At 32.3% G+C, this 15,011-nt stretch overlaps 1 protein-coding gene across 5 annotated transcripts in view; it reads right to left on the bottom strand.

Annotated features, from left to right (window-relative positions):
• LOC118187558 (uncharacterized) overlaps positions 1-15,011 on the bottom strand; it is a 338,262-nt gene that overhangs the window by 299,180 nt on the left and 24,071 nt on the right. The gene's annotated exons all lie outside the window — the stretch shown is intronic.

The following is a 15,011-nucleotide window of genomic DNA, read 5'->3' as shown; positions in this document are numbered from 1 at the left end:
AATAATATCAGGAATAATTTTAATGCATTTTAAAATTATGTTGTACTACTACGATTACAACCTAAGCATATATCTTCGTACAAAAATGCGTACACATGTTCGTAAAGAAAGTCAATTCATATATAGGCATATTTAAAATGGACTGAATTCAGTTCTATGGAAAGAATTGCAATAAGATGAAACTACAAAGAAAGAGCTCTGAGTAAATGTATGAAATCGTGCATTTAAACGAGGAACTTAAACTAAAAGCATTTGAAGAAAGTTACGTGCTCCTGGCACTCCAGTTCAAAGACTTTCGATAGAAAAATTAAAGGATGAATTCCAAAAATGAATTTTGCGTTTTAATCCTTATTTTTTTTTTTCATATTACGTGTGTAGAAATGAAAGAATGATTATTTAAATTCAAAGCATATTGAATTTATTTTTACGCTCGCATTTCTTATTATGAATTAAAGATTTAAAAAATACCTGTTAAAAATTCATATTCTGAAATTTTACATTGCCCTTAATTTAAGGAAATTAGAAATATAGTAAAACCTCCATTTAATTAACACTCTGTTTTACGAATTCCTCTGTTTAGCATACTGAATTTATTTTTACATTTATATTTCTCATTAAGAATTAAAGATTTATAAAACACCTGTTAAAATTCATATTCTGAAATTTTACATTGCAGTTAATTTAAGCAAATTATAAATACAGTAAAACTTCTATTTAAAGAACACTTTGGTTTATAAATTAGCTGTTTAGCGAAACTTTTCCCACAGTTCTGACAAATGTGTGAATTTCCTTGTATACAAAACTCTAAATAGCGAAGTACATACGAGTTTTAACAAAGTTTTTGAATGAATTTTTTTCGAGATTTTTCTTTCTATTCTAAAATTATTGATGCATTTGCTGTGACAAGTACATTTGTGCTGTTGTACTCCCAAAGAAAAGCAGGTTGACTCGTTATCTGTTGTAGCATTCCATTCTACCTGAAGGATGAAGTGGAAGGAGGAAAATTTTCGAATTATATTTTTGGAGAGCTGAGTAAAGGAACACAATTTTGCTTTTAATTTTTCGCTAAAATACAGTTAAACGCAATTTACAGTTCAATAAAATTGTGTTTTTATTTTTCTTAAGAATAAACTAGAAATTTTCATTTCCATTATAAAGAATTAAGAGAATTCAGGAAACTCTCAAAAATTAAAATAACTATTAGTAAAATTAAATTTTCCTTTGACGTATTTATCTTCTTATTTAACGATTACTAAAATTATATAGGACCCTATACCCTTGCTTGTCCCGTTTCTACGGAAATGGTTTCATGGTTTGGGGTGGAATCATGTAAAATAATCTCGTTGAGTTGCATATCTTTGCTGGAGCTTTATTGCTATCTATACATGTGACCAGACTCCATATATTAAAGAAAGAAATATTTATTGCAAATTAAGGGAGCTTATTCTCCCATTATTTGTAAATTTTTATACATTTGATTATAAATTCAGAAATTTGAGATTAATCAATTGCAGAAATAATCAGTTAACTAATTGAAGAATGTTAAATAATGCTTTTGTTCAAATTCCTTTTAATTATTGTAATAAGTAATTGTTAATTTTATTTCTTTCGATATTCTTTAATTTTGAAGATTAAGCAGAATATTTGAAGATATGGCTACTGACATTGGTCAGGAAATAAATAAACTAAGAATGAATTTTAAAAAAAGCGCTGAAGATTTCACCGTTTTGAAAGAATAAGATAATGCTGAAGACATCATGGGTAATAATTTCTAAACGTTCGCAGCCTTCATCGTGCTGCGGAAAAGATTAATGTTTATACCACTCCAAGTTACCCTTCCTTTCTAGAAGTGCATTAAGAGCCTTATTATAAGTTCTTTAATGTGTGATATTTAGAAAACATTTTAGTATAGTCTCATATTTACTTAGCTTATTTTTACTTCCATGTGATATTATTTTACAGATTTTTAATAGCCTTAAAAATCGATGCATGGATCAAAAATAGGCATTACTTTAGACTGATTTTTAGACATCTATTATTGCTAGTTTCTCAGATGAGTTCAGAACTTTCATCATTGTGAAGATGTAACCATTCGTAAAGTGCCATTATTTTGAATCCAAAGGCGAAAACAAAAGTCTAACAAATCCTTTCCAAATAAATTATTCAACTTAGAGTATTCTGAACAAAAGTGTTCTGTGTGTTCTAAAAATTCTCAGGAGAAGTTTCTACTTCCTCTCTTTCTTTTTTTTTTCAGTATCAAAGAAATTGTTCTAGGAAGCGATTCTCTCTAACTTGAAATGGATAATCTGTGTGTTCATGACATTGATGCATTTGAAATTTTTTCAAATTAATTCAAAGGCTCCTTTAAAAAATTGGAAAGGTTATTATGATAAAAATTTACAATGATAATGTACAGCTCATTCATTATGAAAATTTGGAGTATGCATACAAATATAGGCGCATTTACATACAATTATAATTTTTTAGGAATAAACCATGTAATATGTTATAATATATTACAAATTTAAATATACCAATTAATTTCAATTACAATAAAACTCTGCTATGGATTGAATGATTAAATATATTAAGATTTGAGAAATCTATCATTCATGCTTGGACGGTTTCTAACAATACGGAGCTTTCTATCAAAGCGGAGGATTTATCTTTTTCTTCTTTCCTTTTTCCCAAACATGATCAGCTAAATACACTAAAAATTTTTAAAAATCAATATTCTCGATAGTCTGCTTTCAGATTTATTTTTTATTCTTTAAAGGAATATAGAAGTTGTACGGAACAAGAATTAAAAATAAAGGCTAAAAGTGTAAAGCAAAATATTTGCTTTTTTCCAGGTTTGTATTTTTTAGATTAATAGTTCCCATTTTCATTACGTTTCTGCCTAAGGCATTTTTCTACATTGCAAGTGTATAAAGTATTAGAGATAAACATTCTGGATATTTTTAAGCATCAGTAAGTATTTAAAAAAAGAACGTTAAATATTTCAAGAAACTTGACGAAATAAGGAATTTAAAGCAGTTTGTCAGGCATCATGTTTCGTTATAATGCTAATTTCTATCAGCAGAGCTTTCCAGTTACTTTTGCTTGCACAACAATTCGAAATTTCAGTAACAATATATTTTTTATATTCTCTGTTCCTAAATTTAATTTGAACATGTAAACGTTTAAATTAAGCTTAACCTCATCATACTCAAGACAATGATAAAACACTGCTTCTAAGACCATTAGTTTACAAAATAACAAAATGTGGAATTATTAAATTTATAACTAAATATGAATTCGTGTTCAAATATGGAAATGTATTTCTAAATAAAATTAAAATACGTTGAATACTGGTACGTGTCATGGATTCGTAAAGGTCTCCTTAATAACTATGCCATATGAACAGGAAGAAATTGAAACTTTATTGAAATAAATTGTAGCTCATACTGTAAGATAAACATACTATACAAATAGTCTAGGAAAACAACATACTTAGGACAAATTTCCAAACACGCAAGAAATATGCGAATCAAAAGAATTACTCACAGAACAAAGCAAGTAAATATACCAAGCATAATGCTCTCTGGCAAAACAGAAACTTCCAGAATATGGGCAAGCGGCAAACATTCGCCAAATGTCACCTGGCCGATAAAGGGGTTTCTACCCACAACTTTCCTGCTGGAACTACACATACTATTCATATTTCAGTCCACTCAAAATTAAGACATCTACAGCATAATACATGAAATAAACGCTTTTGAATACAACCACAGATTGAAAATTAAATTAAATAAATTATGAACAAACAAAAATGTCATATTAATTGTGCCGCATAAATAAATAAAGAAACAAAAATTTACACAAATTTAAAATACATGAAAACAAATTACAAACAAATAACCGCAGAAATGCGCATAATTTTGAACAATGGCAACATTTTCCTCAAGTTAGTCAAAATCTCTTTATTCGTGATCACACAGCTGCAGTTTATTTCTGTGACCAGAAGGTGAGAAAAGCCACACATTTGAACCGAATTATCTTCATGCATCTACAGTTCTTTGTATTTAACTTCTAGAATAAGAAGCAGATATTTCTTCTGCCGGTTATCTACTTATGTCGCAAAAGAAAATAATTACTTATATGTCGCTAATCCATAAGACTATAACAATTTAATTTTTAACAATAGTTTACTCGTAATGCGTGTGAACAGAAAGCAGAACAATTTGCTAAGATTACCATAAAGCCAAAATTCAAGATCAAAAATGTCTTCCAACCCTTATAAGATATATGCAATTTTATTGCAGTATCCGCATTGCTGTAAAATGTTGCTCAATCGCTCCTCAGTATTAAAATAAAGACATTCCAAGCTTAAATCTCGGCAACTTACTACGCTCTCTCTTTCGACACTTCCGCTTTCCTGCTGACAACGTGTCACTTAGCCTCTGCTAGCTTTTGTACATTATTTGAGAGGTAATTACGAATCAAGAATTCTGGAGAAGTTTTTAACACCCCTGTTGTTCTACTAATTAAGAAAATATCTGCTAAGAAATTCGTCATCCAAAAGTAAATTATGTTTAAGTACCAAGCTGGTCACACTTCTTTCAAAATTCCATCAGGTCATTCACTACACCGAAGTTACCAGCCAAATACGCAGCAGCTTCCTGGGTCATGACTAAAGAGTGAATCGAGGAATATGGAAGGTAGAACAAAATACGATTGGCGACCTGAAAATTAACTATTCTAGATCTGGTATTCTTCCTCCTAAATTCCACTGTTCTCCCAAATTCGGGATCTTTCAATGTTACATAACGCTGCTTGAAAAGGGTAACTAAAACTAAAATTAACCAATCACAGCTTCGAGTACTTTCCGCATCTAACTCGGTTATAAATACCACTCGCAAGTTAACTTCGTCACCTTCCTTTCGTAGCTTCCGCCACTGTCGAAAATCTCCCCGCTGCTCTGTTTGATGTCGCCCCTTTTAACCTGTATATGTGAGAAATTATTGTGATTGCTTATGATAAAAAAGTATATTGTCTACGAAGAATGATTCTAATGTGCCTAGAAATAAAGATGGTTAATTAGTTGAACTTGGATTGTGTCAACATCTTTTACTTGTCTTTCCACTCGACTATCGAAAGTTGTTAAAAGTTTCCGTAACGTCTACGCACTTGTATAACGAGAGAGAGAGAGAGCGAAAGAAATTGGATAAAAGCCAATTAAAGTACTACCAATGTCGCGCAAAATGCTGAAAAATTAATTAATTAATTAAGATAGAGATAAAATAAAATAAAGAGAAATTTCTAATATTCCTATTAGAAAATTTACCATTTTGGGTTTATATTAATTCTATAAATTTTGTTTTATTTCTGTCTCCTATATATACATAAATGTAAGCGTGTGTATGTGCACTGCTTTGGCTATTTCGGTGTTACTGACATTAATTGCAATAGATTGATACTGCACCCATCATTCATACTGCCTATTTTTGGACGATGTATAAGCTTTCGGAACATCAATCTCAGAACTCAACTCTAATGTAAGTTTAACGAAATGTTCTTTTCGGTTTGATTCAAACAGCACTTATTGTAATGAAAAATAAGGTAAGTTTTGGAGGACATGTTTTAAATGACAGCAGACTGCATAAATTCACTGTGATGAATAGTTGCTTCACTAGTCTGGTCATTTTGAGTATAAATTTCTGAATTGAATCAAACTAGTTTTTAATGTTACTTAAAAATAAATAAAAATTTTGTCCAATCGTAGCAGGGAAAAATGTTAATATTAAAAATGTCTTCAGTTCTGATAATAATTTCTTACACTCATCAGTTTGAATTTGTTATTTTTTGTGCCATAAATTTTTATCTCTGAGCTAAATTTTATATTGACCTGCATTTCACACGCTAGTACACGCATAATGCAATATGTACTTTAAAAATTTATTCCGCCGCCCAAGCGAGATAACGGTTAGCGACGCTTACTGCCGTACCCAAGGAACCGTGTCTGCATGCCGGAGAAGTCATGGATGTTTGTAAATGTGTAATATATGCACGGCATAGGGGCACTCTAAATATACGGCGAGCCGAAAGTCCTCTCGAGAGGTTCGTGGTAGGGAAAGAGGGTCTCGTCTCCCCCGGGGTGCTCTCTCTCTCAAAACTGGGGGCGGAACTGAGCTAAAGTCGGACTGTCACATAAATCGTGCTCAAAGCTCTTGCTAACGACAGGCGCATTTGACTCCTTGCCACGATGAATGAGCAATCTCACTTCTGCTGACTTTTGCCAGACAAGTGAGGTTGGTAACAACAAGAAAAAAATTTTTTGAGTTAATTTATTTCTTTATTTATCAAAACGGTGGGTAAGAGAAAATTTATTAGTAACGTTTCTTAATAAGAAGCCTCTTAATACTCTACTTTAATGCTTAGTTCCACGTAAATGTAATCATCCGTTATCGTTAATTATTTCATATTTAGCTGATTTGTTACATTAATTGATGTACAGTGCAGTATGCGAATTTTAAATGAAGGAAATAAACCCAACAACTAATGAAAATGAATGCTGAAAATTGTATGTAATAATTATTTTGAATCTATTTGCATTTGATTAATTTTAGTTATTAGTTATCAACTACTTTCCACTATATATCAGCACCAGAGATTTCAAAGTTCTACTATCCCAATTTCTAGATACATACTGCATTATTTCGGCCTATTACGCGGACCGTTGTATAACGCATACCTATAATTTCAAACTACATTTTTAAAATTTTAGTTAAATTCGCCATAGAACGCGCATTATTTTCTTTCCGAAGAAACTTGAAAGATACATGTGCGATGCTCTTATTTTTTGAAGTCAATTATTTGAGGATTTTTCCCAGGCTTTCAAGCAATGGTATATTGAATTGAAAAGCGATAAGAGGGTAAATAATTATGCAAAGAGGTTAGTTGTATTCAATGCAGCTGTGCACAAGGATGTTATTCTAGGGTTTGGAGAAAAGGAGGACATAATTTGAGGTAAGAATGCACTTCGGACTCAAATGAATTCGCGTAAGTCAGGTATCTTCTCTTTCTGTAGTCAATTGAAGCTGTCATTTTGTAATGAAGACTGAAGGCTTTAGTAAATCACACTTACTTTAATGGAAATACAGTTGCTGTAGTATTTCGTAGTAAATGTGACTCCTGCCAAATGAAGCAAATACAGTGCTGGTTTCAAATGAAAAGTCATTTGGTTGTCAAAAGGAAACGAAAATCGTACTAGAGCAAGGATGTTTGGTGTTGGTGAAACGTTTGTCCATACGGTGAATGGAAGAAAAATTAAATCGCAATAATTAATATTCCAAAGAATAAGTGTCCTTTGCGCAAAGGAATAACAAAGTGGTTTACCCTAGAAGAAAATGTTTCTAACTGTGTTCTAGAAAATCGCCAGAATGGATTAATTGTAACAAGAAATAACGTATGTTTATTTGCCCTAAAGTGACCAAAAAAGAACGCAAATGAAAGTGAAAACTTTCAGCAACTTTAAAATGGTGTAGTCGATGTATGAAATATGATTCATAATTTAGTTCTACTAGAAAAAGAAAAAGCTTCGCAAATGCTTCCGAAAGCTTTAGACAATAAATTGATAATTCCCAAATTGTGTTTTCATTCATGTTCACTAAAAAGGATGGATGGATGGACGAAAATGGTGCGAAATTGTGGATAAGAAATGTTTAGCAAAAGCGTCCTGTTGTCATAACGAACCCAGAAAGTCTTTTAGTTTGGGACAGTTTAGATTCCATCTAACGCATAATAAGACGAAAATGTTGAAAGAGTGCAATACAGACATGGTAGTCATTCCAGGCGGATTAATGCCACTAGTTCAACCTTTAGATGTGTGTATTAATAAACTAGTCAAAGAAAATTTAAAACGACATTGGAATACGTGGTTAGATGAAGGGGAGAAAACATTTACAAACGGAGACTAAATGTGTCAGGCCGATCTAGAAATAAGTGTGTGAGTTAATAATAAAAGCATCGAATGAAATTAAACCTGTTATAATGCAAAAGTCATCTAAAAAATATAATATAGCTAACAGTCTGGATGGATCGAAAGATGACTATTTATTTATGGATCATAGCAATTATGATGTTTAGATGAAAGAGAATTGGATGACGTGCCTGAAGATATAACGGAAGACGCCTGAAGATATAACGGATGACAAACGTTTCATGTTATCTTATAATGAAAATTTTTAAGTTCATAAAGTATGTTATTTCTTTTAAAATAAATGTTTATGTTGTTTTTTAAAAATTATGTTCATCAACTAAATTCTGATGGAAGATAGTTAAAAAAAGGAAATTCCAAAACTAAGTGAACTGATTGAATTTTTAAAGCATTCTGCAAGCACATTACAAAATAGTAAAGAGTTGGCAGGAAAAGGTTACAAAGCTAATAACAAAGTAAATACGTTTATTGCAAACACTAAATGTATCTACTGTCAAGAAGATCACAATTTTTTAAAGTGCGCAAAAATCTTCAAACTAGACGTGTAAAAGAGAACTGAATATGTAAAAGGTAATAATTTGCGTTTCAATTGTCTTTCAGACACGCTTTGAGCAGAGTCAGCAAAAACTGAGCTGAAATTCACAAAAATCACCTAGGTATCAGATCGTTGACTTCAACATTGATAGAATTTATTTCAACAAAAAGAAGCATGTAACTTTTTCTCCGTGGATAACACATTAATTGAAAATTTAAGGTAGTTTTAATTCTTATATTTTAATACTCTTGTTTAAGTCATTTGTTCATGCATTTAATAATGCTCCTGGAATTTCCATCTCACTGAATGCCGAAATGCTAACTTTGAGAAAAATTCAAACACTTCATTTTAAAAAAGAAGGAAAGAGGGAAAGAAATCCCCTCAAAATTTCAATAAGAGAAACAATACTATCGCGGCTGAGGAAATGAAAATCTTTCACGCCTGCGGATTGTAACCGTTTTAGGCAAAACTTTGAAACCGCCACGTCAGAGAAAATAAAGATGAGAAAAACCTCAGCTCTTTATTCTGAGGCGATTGATAGCTGGAATCGCGAAAGGATTTTTTCCCCGAAGACCTCACCACGTAATGGAATATGTATGAAAAGTATCAAGGAACGTAGAACGAAGTTTTTTCCTCTCCGGAATATGTAATTTCCTTTGGATTCACTTTAGAATCGAAAACGCGATGTTATTTATCGCGTGACAAAACGTTATGCTCTGAAAGGAAAGTCTCGTCTTACATTGTGAATGAGCAACTGCAGTGCATTAGTCACGGAAGTCATCCTCTAATCTTCTTGCAGAGAACTGCCTGTCGCCGATCATGCAGCTTCATCATCGAGTGACATTTCATTGTTAGTATTTCGGGATATATCCTCTAAATTTTACATTTATTTAAAATTGAGTGGAATCCAAATATTTTAACTTTAAAATCATTGTGAATTAATTTAATGTGTCTAAAGATCACCAGAACGTAACAATTCTTTTAAAATCTTGTTATTAGATGAAATAGTATTTCCAGTTTTGTGTTAAAGTCTTTAAATGAATATTCAAATTCCGAAATTCTGAGGAACCGGAGTTTAACGACATATCGATTACCGGAAAGGTGTTAATTCCGCTTAATGTTTTGTTCTATTCAAATAAAACATTTTCTAGTGATGAATATTTTCAGCTGGTGAGCATTCCCAAAACATTCTGTAACAGTATTTTGTCACTTTTCAGTTAGAAACTTCTTCAACGTGCGTTTTCTCTCACTTTTTTCCTCTTACAGGTTCCCGTATCTCTTCCTCTAAATTCACAGTCATGATTTGTACATTTATGATTTTTAGGTAACTTAACCGAAAATTATGGTTAAAATTCAAGTTCTTTAGATTTTCTGAAGAAAACTATTGGGTTATACTGAAAGTTATTTACCTTAATATGATACAGAAGCTAAAGGTTTTTAAGTGTTAATAATCAAAAACAGTTCATATATTTTCATTATGAGCCCAACATCTACATTAGCATTTATCAAACACTGTATCATACCTTATCCTAGCATTATACAGATTCAAAACAGTTATGTCTAGTCTAACCTGCCTTTATCGGCTCTGTTTGCATCAAATCTGCCACAGAAAGCTTCTCCTAAAAGTAAGGGCTCACTAGTGGCCGAGCGGTAACACTGGTAGTTCGGTCCGAGGTTCGAATCCCGCGAACAAGCTGGCTACATAAGCGTTTTCGTGTTTTTCTCCATGTATAACGTATAAACGAGCCAGTTTTCATTAGAAAGTTCTCCGCAAAGGCATCCTTTCCTTTAGGCAGATAGCCCTCGAGGCTTTGCCGTAATTACATAAACCAAACCAACTTAAAGGTACGATCCCACCAAAATTTGGAATGCATTTTGCATGAATGCAAACAAATGCAGTATTTAAAAATTTACTTTTTATATAATTTATTTATTTTATAATTTACTTATTTACTTGAAAAATTCCTAGAAAGTATTTAAATGCTAATCAAGCTTGCATCTTACCCTCCACAGACCAATTACGACTAGATATAATAGCTTTGCTTACTTTTTAAGAGGAACTCAAAATTTCTTTCCCTTTCGTCCTAATTAGACGCGAATTTTAAACTAAAACACATTTAAAATTATTTGTCTTCCTTGATATCCTTAATTGATGAATGTATTTATTTAGTTTTGTTTTTATTTTGAATTATTTTTATTTTGCGGATTAAGCAAACTGATGTAACTTTAAAAATTAGGTTAGCGACTCAATAATGATATTCCATAAAAAGACTTATGATACTCCATAATTCCCCCCCCCCTGTAAATTTCGAGATGCTGAGTAGAATTAAGATTTCATTTTGTTAATTTGATTATGGCAAAGTACGCGGGATTATCTGTCTAAGGAAGGGGTGTCTCCGCGGAGGACTTTCTAAGGCAAATTGGTACTTATGCATATTACACAGGAAGGAAACCACTAAACAGCCCATCCAGCCAGCCCGTTTGCATGGAGTCGTCCGTTTGCCCAGAATCAAAAGAGTCGTCCGTTTGCCTACATGTCAACCTACTAGCATGCAGCGACTTTACCGCTCTACAGCTGGTGGACATGAAACTAAGGAATAGATCCTTGAAATTTAGAACTTTTTACTTGAGCGTAGCTTTCTGTAATATTGAAAACAACATAGCGTAACATTAAAATTAATCTTGTAGGACACACTGATATGCACTAGATAGTTCTCCATGAAGACCCCCTTCCTCCTAGGGAGATAGTCCTAATGTGTTTTCTCATAATCTAACACATCCGATCTAGTGATGTGCATCGTAAAGTCATTGACAGTTTAAGTGTATTCAGTACAGGTACTCTTGTAAACTAGGAATATGAGCAAGGAAAACATTGCCCTGGTATTTCTTGAAGCATTTTAGACCACCCGTCTGAACTTCTTAATAAGCGAAAAGTATAATTGATTGAGAAAATTATTCTGACGTAAATATAAAAATGTTTAGCCAAATTGTCTGATGATATTAGGACTTAATAAACTATGCCAATTACACAATGATTGAAATTACTCGAAATTCCATACGTCGAAACCTAGAAATTCGAAATTAATACTTGGCTTTCTCAGTAAGTAGAATTTCCTATTGCTTCATACTTTTTTCTGCTCTTTTTATTTTCAACTCATCAAAGCTCGACTATAATTATTGCAAGTAGTCAAAGGATATCTGCTTAAGAAGATACTCTCAAAGAGGATTTTCTAAATCCCAAAATTACAAAGAGTAAGTAAAGAGTGTCCCAAAATTAACGCAAGATTTGAATTTGGCGCCATTTTTGCATTAAGTTGTTGGCAATCCTGAAAAAAAAAAAACACTTTGGAAGCGGAGAGTTTAGGCTTTAGTTAGTGAAAATTATTTAGTTAGAATTTAGTTAGTGAAAATGGAGCGTTATACGATACAACAACGTGTCTTCATTATTGAACAATATTTTTAAAATAATGAAAGTTTGGCGGCCGCAGTTCAAAACTTTTATACAAAATATGATAAAAATAGTGTTTTAACCTTGTCAACTGTGAAAAGATTAATTGAAAAATTCGTGGAGACTGGATCAGTTGAAACGCTAAAACACATCGGTCGTCCAACAACAAGTCGTTCAAATGTCAATATTGAAGCAGTGCGTGAGAGTGTTGGTGAAACCCCAGGAACATCAATTCGGCGTAGTGGACAAGAATTGCAAATTTCAAGAAGCTCTCTACACCGTATACTCACAAAAGATCTGTGTCTTCATGTTTTACAAAATTCAATTAACACAATAACTGAAGCCTTAATGACCATGAACAGCGAAGAGAGTTCGTGGAATAGATTATTAATCATCAAAAAGTGGATGCTGTTTTTTCGAGCAAAATAATCCTAAGCAATGAAGCACATTTTCACCTCGATGGCTTTATTAATCGCCAAAATCGCCGTCTTTGGGATTCGAAGAACCCACGTGTGATTAGCGAAAAACAAATGCACCCACAACGTGTCACTGTTTGGTGCGAATTTTGGCCAGGAGGCATCATCGGACCGTACTTTTTTGAGAATGAAGCTGGTCAAGCAGCAACTGTTAATGATGCTCGATGTCGGACGTGATAACACAGTTCTTTCTGCCGAAATTGGATGATATTGATGTGGCCAATATGTGGTTTCAACAAGACGGTGCCACATGCCATACAACAAATGAAACAATTCAATTACTGCATTTCCTGATCGTGTAATCTCTCATTTCGGTGATCAGAATTGTTCCCCCTAGATCATGTGATTTAACACCATTATATTTCTTTTTATGGGGTTATTTGAAGTCAAAGGTCTATGTCAACAATCTCACAACCACACGTGCATTACAAGAGGAAATTAAACGCTGCATCAACGAAATTCAGCCACAATTATGCAGAAAGGTCATGAAACATTTCGACGAAAGGGTGCATATGTGCCAGCAAAGCCGTGGGGGCCCATTTGCCCGATGTGTTATTCCATAAATGACCCTATCCTATGTACTTTATGATTCACTTAAAAATAAATATCTAAAGACTAAACACTCTCTTTTATATTGAATTCAAATCTTGCGTTAATTTTGGGACACCCTTTATCTATACTTCTTGTGGAGGGGAAAAGGTATCAGTTTGTTTCGTCAATGAGAAGCGAAAGCTTGCGAATTTAACACCACCCCACGGCTGTCGCCACTAGTATCGGACATTAAAGTAAATTCGCTAAAGTTATATGTAGCACGCATTTTTTACTTTCACATGACTTGTTGATGAAATAATAAAATGTAATTCTTGTGGTCTTGGGTAATACTGGAAAAAATACATAGATATTTATTGTACATCATAGCTCTTTGCTACATATATATTTATTGTACCACATAGCTCTTTGCTACATATATATTTATTGTACCACATAGCTCTTTGGTATATATATATATATATTTAGTGTACCACATAGCTCTTTGTTACATATATATTTATTGTACCACATAGCTCTTTGCTGCATATAGTATATTTATTGTATCACACAGCTCTTTGCTCTTTACCTTTCCGCTGCATGTTGCATGTAAGTCTCCGTTGCATGCTGTGCATAAGCTAATTCTTTTTTATTCCATATTGCAAGGAAATCGGCTTTTCCTCCATGTATGCAAGAGGCCAAGCGGTTAAAATCTCTAAACCTCATTAATTCGGCGCCGTTGCGATTCTTGCTGAAGAGCATCTTCATAGCTTTCCCCAAGTGTTAGATAAATAAAAAAGTCCAGTTTTAAACATAATCTTTTATGAAGTCATCTCACTTGTTAAGTAATGAGACTTAATGCACTTTGACCTAATTAAATAAATAATAATCTCAAATAACTGCAATGATCCTTATATCGATTAGTATGTACTTTTCTCTTAATTTCAATGCTACAGTTATAACAATATGAATTCAACTTCTTTAAACTAAAGTTCCTTAAGCTACGACTCCATTGGCTCTTCAAATCACCAATTGTATTTCATATTAAGATACGAAAGAAAGAATGTAATAAGAAACTTAATTATTAAATTGCTGTCTTGCTTTAAATTAAAACTAATTAACTAAGTTTTATTTGTCTGTCTTTAATAGATTATTTTTTAATTTAATTTTACTGCTGTTCTAGTTTTTGTACTTCATATAGAAGTGCTTCAGAAAACAATAGCTATTTGTAACATCACTTCGTGAGAGGAGGGGAAATGTAACATCAAATATCATGTAAAACCGAAACACCACTTTAGTAGTTTATGTTTATATCTAACTACTAAGAGGAAAGAACATTTTGCGGAATTTCTAGGCTATCCTTTTGCAAGAAAAGATTCAATTTGAGCTTTACACACTAATACTACTACTAGTTCTGTAGTTCTAATTCTTGGTTTTTCTTTTATTTATTTAAATTTCGACTGTTTATTTTAATTTATTTTATTTATATATTTATTAGTTTTTATATTTCTAGAAACTAATATTTTTATTCCTCTTTAACAAATTTTGTGACTATTTTTATATGACTCCTAGCTCTCCATTATAAAAATAGTTAAACTAATTTTTGGAGTATTACTGAGAGGGGATACAGGAAATTTTTAAAGAATCGCGTTACTAAATACTTGAATAACTGATAGTACAGCCACTACTCCAGTTCTATAAAGCAGGTTTTCAAACTATAGTAGTTTTATTATGCGGCATTTTTTAATATTTTTTTTTTCTTTCAGTATCCGGAGAAAGCTAAAATTAGTCTTATTTCAAGAGACTATTAAGTCTTTTGAAATTCTATAACATGATAAATGAGCTCATTTATCAAATTTATATGACATAAACCCCCTACCCTGATGCATAGAAGGTCTTAAAATGTCGAATTAACAGTCGCATGAAACTGAGTAACATTAGAAAAAGTTTCTGAATACCGGAACATCTATGAACGAAAGTCTGAAACATTAATGCATATTTATATTTTTATACTATTTTATGAAAATATTTATATATATTAGCTTA

The sequence above is a fragment of the Stegodyphus dumicola genome, chromosome X1, assembly GCF_044657685.1.
Source record: "Stegodyphus dumicola isolate Sdum_Otavi_A_Nest chromosome X1, ASM4465768v1".
NCBI classification, from domain to species: Eukaryota; Metazoa; Arthropoda; class Arachnida; order Araneae; family Eresidae; genus Stegodyphus; species Stegodyphus dumicola.
Note: the sequence above shows the minus strand (reverse complement) of the source record. Positions and strands in the feature narration are given on the sequence as shown.